Source organism: Neolamprologus brichardi, chromosome 20, assembly GCF_056152115.1.
Source record: "Neolamprologus brichardi isolate AB-2024 chromosome 20, ASM5615211v1, whole genome shotgun sequence".
NCBI classification, from domain to species: Eukaryota; Metazoa; Chordata; class Actinopteri; order Cichliformes; family Cichlidae; genus Neolamprologus; species Neolamprologus brichardi.
Window position 1 is genome coordinate 32985544 of NC_142123.1, and position 9898 is coordinate 32995441.

The 9898-nt window shown below is 39.8% G+C and overlaps 1 pseudogene across 1 annotated transcript; it reads left to right on the plus strand.

Annotated features, from left to right (window-relative positions):
* Positions 1-8164: 8164 nt before the first annotated feature.
* Positions 8165-9104, plus strand: LOC148097046 (uncharacterized; annotated as a pseudogene). The gene is made up of 2 exons (XR_015717043.1): positions 8165-8584; positions 8724-9104. The product of XR_015717043.1 is annotated as an uncharacterized LOC148097046 (transcript).
* Positions 9105-9898: the final 794 nt, after the last annotated feature.

Consider the following 9898-nt stretch of genomic DNA (forward strand, 5'->3'; position numbering starts at 1 on the left):
TAGCAGTTTTATAACAAGGCTTTCACAATAAAATACTGTTGAATTTTTTTTTTTTTTTTTAACTGAGATGTAGTGTACAATAAGCAGCAACTTTCTGTAAATCTTACAGGAAAAATGTGCTTAATAGCAGTTTGGCCATGCTAATTTGACATAAAAAGGCTGTTGAATTTACTGGCTTGAAATGTATTTTGGGGGAAATTATAACGGTTTTAAACTGTAATTTTTACAGCTTTTTAAGTATTCTTGTTTTCAGTTCAGTTTTTTCTACAGAATTATTCTGGCAACCACAGCTGCCAGATTTCTTTTCTGTAAAATCAACAGGATATTTTTTACATGGCAGATTCTTCCTCTGGATGGCATTACCTTGGCCTCCAGTAACTCTGTGAGGAACCTTGGAGTCATTTTTGACTGCATGTCTTTGTCCCGTGTTCCTTCCCTTACCCCCAACCCAACCTCTGCTGGAGGTTTCTCTCTTAAAAGGGAGTTTCCCTTTCCACTGTTGCCAAAGAGCTTTCTCATTAGGGGAGCCGATGCTTGTTGGGGTTTTTTTGTTTGTTTGTTTGTTTGTATTCTTGTAGGGTGTATCTGTCACACAGTGGAAATTTGTGTTTTTATGTTTTATCAATCTGTGTATTGGTACATGGTGTTGATTTTATTTGCATGATTTTATTGTGAAATTTATATTGCATGGTTTATCCTCATATTCATATTATGTGTGTTAATGTTGTACCATATTCCTTTAATCCACTGTGGACTAAACAGACAATTGTAGGCACCTGTGAGGTGGGGGCGTTCCCCAAGGTGACCTATCAGCCGCCAGACTGACCTGTTAAAAGGGATAATTTTGAGCGCAGAGAAAAAGGAACGCGTGTAAACCCGCACGTTTCTTGAAGGAACTGCTGCCTGACTGTGGGGGGCCGCGAGTCGTTCGGCGATCCAGTCCCAACGGCAAAAACAGCAACAGCTGTGGCGATGGCCGCAATTCACAACGGGGCAGGGGTGCCCCTCTGCCTGCATCTGACTGTGAGACGAGGGAGGCTGTGTTCAGGTGTGGAGTGGGGCGGAACTGTGCGGCGACGCGCTGTCAGGAGGAGACATGTCTGCGACAGGAGCCCCCTCCTTGTTCTTCTGGCCTGCGTAGTTTCCATCCCGGAAGAGAAATTCCTCTCCTATTTCAGATAAGGACCATTCACCCATGTGTGGCTGGACTGTGAGATTATGGGACGGGGGGGTAATTTTAGTATATGGAAAACATTTTGAGCTTTGTTTTAATAGTGTATAGTTATTTCTGCCGGCAGGGTTTTTAGTGCATTGAGAATACTCTTTTTATTGTAAACGGGGGGTTTTAACTTGTATTTGTGATTCTGGCTGAGTTTGTGTGGTTTTTTTTTTTAATGTAAATAAATTCTGTGTGTTCAAAGCCAGCTTAGTTTCTGTGCCCTGAGCGCTGACCCGCTCACTCCCCCTTTTCGCTTGTATGTATACAGACGTGGTGGTGAAGATTTAGGTCCACCAGTCTAAGCGGCTACATATCTTCCAGTAAAAATAAAAAAAACTTTGAGGCGACAGTTGTGATTTGTTCACCGGTTCTTATTGTCACTGTGTTCTGATATTTAAATTTATTTATGAGGATTCGAGTGAGCTTGATTGGAGTTAATGTATCATTACAACATAAATTACCTCAATGAAAGTTTTCATTTAGGTTAGACTACTTTTTACTAAAAAGTCACATGTACATTTTCACAGATTTAGAAACAAAACAAAAAAGCTTTACAACATAAACTACTACCTGTTGATTTTTGGCTGTTCGACCTTGTTTTGTTTTCTTGTGTTTCACTGAGGTTTCGCCTTCTCAGAAAATAAGATACTAAAATTTAATGATGTGTCAGAAGAATAGCTGGGAGATGACAGATGACGCAACCTGTGTCTTGTGTTTGAATTAATTACGCGTCATTAAGCTTCCTGTTTCATCGACACCTGTCAATACATTCCTGAAGTACATAAAAAAATGTAATAAATAATGAAATATATAGCCAATTGAATTTATCCAATTATAAAACCTTAATAAATGTAATTGTTAATTATTTATTGGTGTGTTTCAATTTAATAATGTCCAACTTATACAGCACTTTGATGTTAATAACATTTTGGTTCTGACACGTCATCTCTCCACGCTATAAAGTGGATTAGAGCCCAAAAGAAAAGCTTGAAATGCTTTTGCACAGCAAAATGATCGTGACATCTGAGTGCTGTTTAAAGCCCTTCTCATGTCACTGACTTGTGTTTGCATGTATATGAATATTTTAATTTTACAAGTAAGCTCAAAGACAACAAATGTTCACAGAAACCACATGTATACTCAATTTTATTTCATTTTTTATTATTATTTATTTTTAGGGAATTAGATTTTTATCATCCTCAGATGGGAGCCTCTTTGCCTGGCTCAAAAGCATAAACACAGAGACAGTGTAATAGTTTCTTTCCTCTCTTAAATTTAACTTCATGGTATAAAAATAGTTCAAGATTCCTTCAATTCCTTGGAATTGTTTGCCATTTTTGCAAACAATTCCCTTATCGATTCCAGTCGCCCCGAATGACGTCACCACGTTGCGGAGCGTCATTTACCTGGCAGGAAACACGGCGCTTAAGCGGCTCAAACGCTCAAAAGTTTGGTGATACTTTACGAGAACGAATGACAACAGGGCAACTTGCAATACTTGCAAAGTAGAGATTTCATTTCAGGGAGGAAACACTACGAATATGCAAAAGCATTTGCTCACAAAACACGCGATGACCTTAAATGAATGTCGTGTTTTTAATTCCGCTCCGGACTCGTGAATCTCAACCCAGCAGCATCGGTAACGTTTGCACGTCCTCTCCCGTTAATGCGGCAGGTAAATAATCAACTAACAGTGCAGATTATGTTAGCGCGATCTGCCTTATTACAAACCTGCCATTACTGTGCGTTTAGGTGATGAGAGAGACAGACAGAGTCTGGCTCAGATGCTGGCAGTTCTCGCTGCAGTCTACCGGTAGCGTCTCCTTTCAGGCCAGGACAGACGAATGTCACCGAGCAGCGACTCAGTTTGTGGTCAAAGGCTTGCACCCATTTGCCACAGCAGATGATTTTCAGTAAGTGAATGTGTTTAATTGTAGGCAGGGACATTACTGGATATTCTTGTGTAATTGCTACAGAATAATTTATGTTATACTTTGTTATTGCTACAGAAGAATATTTATTTTATTATTTTACATTTACAATGTTTTTCCTGGGGACCCTGTGACGCCCCATTGAAGAGCCGTAGGCTGTGGATCTCTTAAGATCTCACTGTTGGGTTTGTAAGGCCATGTTACTCCTACATTTCTGTCTTGTTCAAAGAGAAGATATAAAACAAAGTTCTGAGCTAATCGACCTTAGTGTTCTCCTTTTTTAAAAATAAGAATCGATAAAGAATCGAATCGTTAAACAGAATCGTAAAAATCGTATCAATATCCATCCCTACTCGTGTATTGATTGATTTAACAAACATGTAATGCTACTGCAGTGCTTATGGGCAATGGATGATCTGGTTAGGCTGATGAATCCTAGTAAAGGAGTCCTGATGTTTTAGCTCAGTTTTTGGCCTCCACCAGTGCCTGAGGGAAAGTAGCTGGTGAATGATTCACTGGTTGCTCACGAGCTCGTCTCTAACTGTGTCATTGTGCTGTTTGCTCATGGGCAGGTCAGACTCAGAGGTTTTTACAGCTCCTAAACTGAAAACAGACGCCGCCAGAAACAAATCTACGAGGGCAGGGCGCACTTCAAGCTTAGAGCTGCAAACACGTGTTTTCCATCACTTCAGAGGACTTTACGCCATTTTCCATTCGTTTCCTGACGACTTACTCCTTCAGTCTTCACACCAAAAATGAATAAATAACTTTGTTTATTTCCTTAAAGGAAATCAAGACCCCACAGTGCGATGTGTAATCATGATTTCGCCCTCACAACATGCTGATAGACTTGAGAGGACATTATGTTAACTTTGATTCTTTTTCCAAAGATTTTTTCTAACCAAAAACTGTGTTTACGTGCATAAATCTAATTCACACAGCGGGGCTGAGTCCCTGTAATGGAGGAGAGTTCCCACAACGCCAGTAATTTGAGTCCACACACATGCAGGGTCCAGATGTGCAGTAATAGTAGCAGCGATGTAAAAAAGGAAGCATACAGTAGGCCCTGAAACCACAATGTGCGCGCACACACACACACACACACACACACACACACACACACAAACACGTGTTTTCCATCACTTCAGAGGACTTCCCACAGAGGAGTTTCCACAACACAAGTAATTTGGAAAACAAACAAAAACATTTATCATCACTTTATTTTGACCCTTATACTCTCCTCCTCTTTCTCACCCCGAGTTACTATTGAAAGGAAAGGAAGAGCAGAAAAGTAAACAAAGCAAGACTGAAGAAACATAGAAAGGAGAAAGTGAATGATAGGAAAGGAAAGAAAATGAAACCAAGTCAGGGGAGAGAAGAAAAATAAAGAGAAAGAAATATTGAAAGGAAACCAAATAAGAGACCAAATAAAGGAAAGGACAGAGGAAGCAGGATGCAGGCAACATAGAACGGGAAAAAAAGGAGGATGAACTGAGCGCTCAGTCACCGCTCAAGTCCAGCCCTTCCTCCAGCACCACAAACTTTCCTTTCACCTGTAGACTCTGCTGCCCTCTTGCAAGTACCATGATCATCGTCTGTCTTTGGACATCAAACCCGCTCGGACGTCCGGCGCTCTCTTTTGCTCCTGGCCACCCGGCTCACTCATATTTACATCGCTTGTTGTAAATAAACTCCATAAATCTGCCTTAAGCCGTCTGGGTTTACTTCCTAGATTCAGTTAAAAAAGAAAAAGAAAAAAAAGCATCATGACACAAATAATTAAATAAATCTGTGGTGCTTACATCTCACATTTAAAATCTTATCAATACCCATCCCTATCCACAAGTGTCTATGCTGACATGAAGATGCTGTTCTGCACAGTTGCCACTGGAGGTCTCTGCTGTACCCATTTTGACTCAAACTGGCTCACATAAAGGACTCCGTTGTAGAGAGGGACAGAGCATGCATAAAGACTGTTAAAGGATGAGAAGACCGCTGTAGTTCTGCTGCTGGGAGCCAGGTAACCACTGCTGGGAAACTGAGAGTGTTGTATTAGTGTTCAAACTATAAAAACAACCCTAAACACAAAATTAAAGAAACATACAAACAGATCATGTCACAGCAAAAAGTGAGTGAACTCCCAGTTTACCAATAAAGCCTGTGGCCAGTAGCAGCCACCACAGCACTAGAAACAAAAAAGGAAAAACTACGACTATGTGAATCTCAGCAATTAATTTGCAAAACAAACAAATGAAAGCTGAAACTATCATAGAAGATACAGCAGTCAGTTCTCTGCCTGCAAACAAACAGAATACTGTTATACTGTTTATAACAAATAAATATTCATTTTCTGACTATAATAATAATGATGACACCTACATATTACTAAATGAAAATACACCAGTAAAACACAATGAAATGCATCACAGCAGCTCATCAGGTAAAAGTGTAAATCAGCCCTAACCATGGAAGAAATTAAACACAGTGCAGGACAAGTTGCAGGAAGCGTTCCCTGCACCTGGCTACAATCTTTGGTATGTTCCACGTGATTGGTTATTCCTCTGCAGCATTTGTATCAGTTATTTTTGTGTAATTTTGCATATATTTTTATGGCTGGATTGATTTAAAAACCAAAAGTGCAGTGCCTCAGTAACAAAAGCCATGAACACAACACAAGGGCTAATAGTGCCACAATAGTGTCACACATGGTACAAAAACAGGAAACATAACCCTCTTCCTGTGCGTGGTTGGCTCAAGATGCTATCTGTGAAATCTGTTGTAAGCCAGCTGCTGTGTGCCAGCGTTAGAGATTAAATTTAACCAAACCAGCAACAAAAGTCATTTTTTAATGAAAAAAAGAATAAAAGAATTCATATGAATGTTAGTCCAATAAAAATCATCTGAAAGACCTGAACATAATTGAGCTTCCTTTAATTTATTGAGCCATAAAGCACAGTGGTTGTCACTGTTGCCTTACAGCAGGGGTGTCGAACTCCAGGCCTCGAGGCCCGGTGTCCTGCAGGTTTTAGATCTCACCCTGGGTAAACACACCTGAATCACATGACAAGTTCATTACCAGGCCTCTGGAGAATTTCAAGACATGTTGAGGAGGTCATTTAGCCATTTACATCAGCTGTGTTTGATCAAGGACACATCTAAAACCTGCAGGACACCGGCCCTCGAGGCCTGGAGTTCGACACATGTGCCTTACAGCAAGAAGGTCCTGAGTTCAATTCCACCATCAGGCCGGGGTCTTTCTGTGTGGGGTTAGCATGTTCTCCTTGTGTTTGTGTGGATTCTCCCAAAGACATGCACTTAGTGAGGTTAGGAGTGAACGTGAGTGCGAATGATTGTCTCTTTATATGTGTTAGCACTGTAACAGACTGGTACCTGTCCAGGGTGTACCCTGTCTCTCACCTTAAGACAGCTGAGATAGTTTCCAGCCCCCCGGGGACCCTGAAAAGGATAAACTGTAGAGAATTGATGGATGGAGTAATAAATTATTTGCAGATTGCACTCTGAAGCTACACAATGAAACTACTAAACAATTTTACGAAAGGAAGTGGTCTAGATGCAGTGACAGAGATGAAGGCACATCGCGTGAAAAGGAGTCAGAAAGGTTTTTATGAAAACAGAGTTTTGACCAGATAAAGTAACATGGTGTGAACATGGTAACAAATGGACTGGTATTCAGAGGAAACGATCTAAAATAATATGAGAGTAAAGAAAGAATGTCAGGAAATGAACAGATGCAAAGTTGAAAACTTTTCTGTGGAAAGATGAATTGTGATGTGAAATTCATTTTGCCACGTGCTCTGGACTAAAGAGCGAGAGACCATCCAGCTTATCATCAGTGCTCAGTTCAAAATCCTGCATGTCTGACTGCATCAGAGTTTGTGAGTGCCTATAAAACCAGTAGATCTGACATTCATTTTGCACATGTTGTATCTCTGTAACCATCAGTGCTCTAAGCTATATAGGAACAGATTTTTAGGACAACATGTGCTCCCATTCTCATATCTGTTTTTCAGAAGTCACAAAGTCTCAAGGACATTAAACCACAAGCATAATTTGAAGTATGATTTTAGAAGTTCACAAAACACTGACAGTCTAGAGATCTTTGTCTCAGTTATTCTATACTTATTCTATATTATATAATCAAAGCCACAGTGGGTTCAACAGACCTGCAAACATTTGCTGTAACAAAAACCATTGACTGGGCACCACTGCTAACAGAAAATATGATAACTTGCATGAAACACAGGAAACATTTGTCTTCTTGTGCTGTTGTGGTTGCCCCAGAAAGCGTATCCGGTGTGAGATGATGCCAAATCAAACAGCACCTACAAACCTGACTGACTGTATTAAATTTAGTACAGTAGCATTAATCTGCCTCCTGCAGATCTGCCTTTTTCTCAGTAACACCATCTCCAAACCGTACATCACAGCAGGTCTCACTGCCATCTTATAAACTTTCACTTGTTCTGCCACAAATCACCCCTGGCAGTCATCTCCACCCACTCCACCCTGCTTGCATTCTTTTTATTCTTCGCCTCTCTTGTTCATGTTTGCTTGACATTTTTTGTAACACTACGTTTCAAACTGTGAATAGAATTCATCATTCCAACTCATTCATCAAAAAACCTGTCGTGACACACAACCTCATCATAGTAGAAAGTGTTTGGGAAACATGAAATTCGCTGACACCACATTGGAAACGGTTTTGAACAGAGTGCTGTTTAAACTCCTTCTCATGACATCACGCTGCGTTTGCATCCTGCCACCTGTAGGAGCAGCACTCGTGGTTCTTATGTGAGGGTGGGAGCAGAGAGCTCATATCTTCACTTTGACTGGAGGACTTGCTCACTTCACAGCTGCTATAGGACTGAGATATTAAGCTGAATTTCAAAGAGACTGTGATACTTGGTGTGAAAAGCAGGAAATATTTCTTTTTCCGTGTCTGTAATTTTACAGGTCAGAAGCTGCAGCCTCAGCAGGCACCGAACTGCTCAAGATGTTGAATAAACTCCTGCAATATGTTCGTAGTGGAAAAATCGGCACCACTGGCACAGGCATCGGGATTTTCTTCGCATTTATGTATCTGCAGGCCAAGATGTGCGCTTGCTCAGGCCACACTTTTGATTGCAATGAAATGGTGGTCGTGCCTGTTTTTTTAGTATTTTTCCTGGTGCTCCTGATAGACCAGACATTTCGGAGCACAGCGGAGTATCCATCCACACTTTTATGCATTGTACTCAAGCGCGTTATCAGAGCGTTTCTAATCAGTCTGCTGTGGATTGTAGCTGTGTTGCTTTTCACAGACTGGTATGGTTGCTGCACCACTGATGAAAAAAAGAGGAAGCTGTTCTGTGAACCTGAGGGTCCCACGGCTGATGAAACAGCTCAAATAACTGAGCTGCAAATTAAGTCAAAGGTGAGGATGTGCATATGTACACAGTGAATATGTGAATATGTAATGTTATTGTTCTGTTTTTTTTAATTTATGAAAGTATAATAAATACACAGACACATTAATGCTGTTATGTTTTGTATGTTTGTTGCTTCTTTTTCAGCTTGCTGCTTACTCTCTGCTCCTCAGCATGACTGTTGTCGCTTTCTTCATGACTTGAAGTGGGTGGAGAAAATGGTTTGTAAAAAAATTCAGTTGTTGCAACAAGAAAACTTTTTACTACAAACTGATTTTGGAAGAAGAGAAAAAAGTTCTGGAGGAGCTTTTGAGGAAAGAAGCAAATGAAACTCTGACTAAAGAAATCACGAGCAACATAAAAAGGAAAGACTGGGACGGCTGTTTAAATGTTGCTCAACAAATGATCAATAAAGCAAAACATCAAAAACCAGAAGCAACCAACCAGCAGATCAACTGGATCAGTGAGGGGAGCTCCAGCAGAGGGGGACAGCATCATCAAGCAGCAGCACATCAGCAGGTAAAGTGATGTGTTATTTACATACCAGATGTTACAGCTGCCAGACTCAGTCGGGGCGTCAGACTCAATCACTAAAGGAGCCAGAACTCAAAATATACTTTAGGTGTTGGACCAAACAGGATGAACATTATTGAACAGACCAAAGGTAAATCTGTTTTAAACAGGAATGCAAACTGAAATATTGACATATTAAATTACGTTATTGGGCCTAGAGTTTGACAAGTCTGGTCTAAAATGATGGAACTAGTTTTTGTTTGGATTCAGCTGACCATGAATAAGTTGAACTTGTAATTTTGTTGCAAGTTAACTAGAAATCGAAAAATACATTAGTTTACACTTGTGTTTCCTCCTAGTTTGCAAATACGATCCATATTAGGAATCTGCTGAACACTAACACTGTGCAGAAACACAATGAAGAGCCAATAATTAGTGCACACAGATTCTGTCATTTCTTTTTTCAGTGAGAAATACATTTTTTATTCATTCATAAAATTATTTTGCAGGCACAAAAGTATGAACTCCAAGCACTGTCACAAGGTAAATTAACCCACAATCCTTATTTCATCTTACAGCTCTTGACATCACTCAACTTCCCTTTTACTGTGAAAATACTGAAAATCAGACACTTCATTATGTTTCTTCAACGCTAGGACTGCCATAATGAATTAATGAAATACACCATTAAATAATTAATTAAAATTTGAAATAATTAAAATGGGAAATAATAAAAAAAAATGACACATTTAACTAATTATTTATTTATTTCACATTTTTATTAATTATTGCCACATTCAAATAATTAT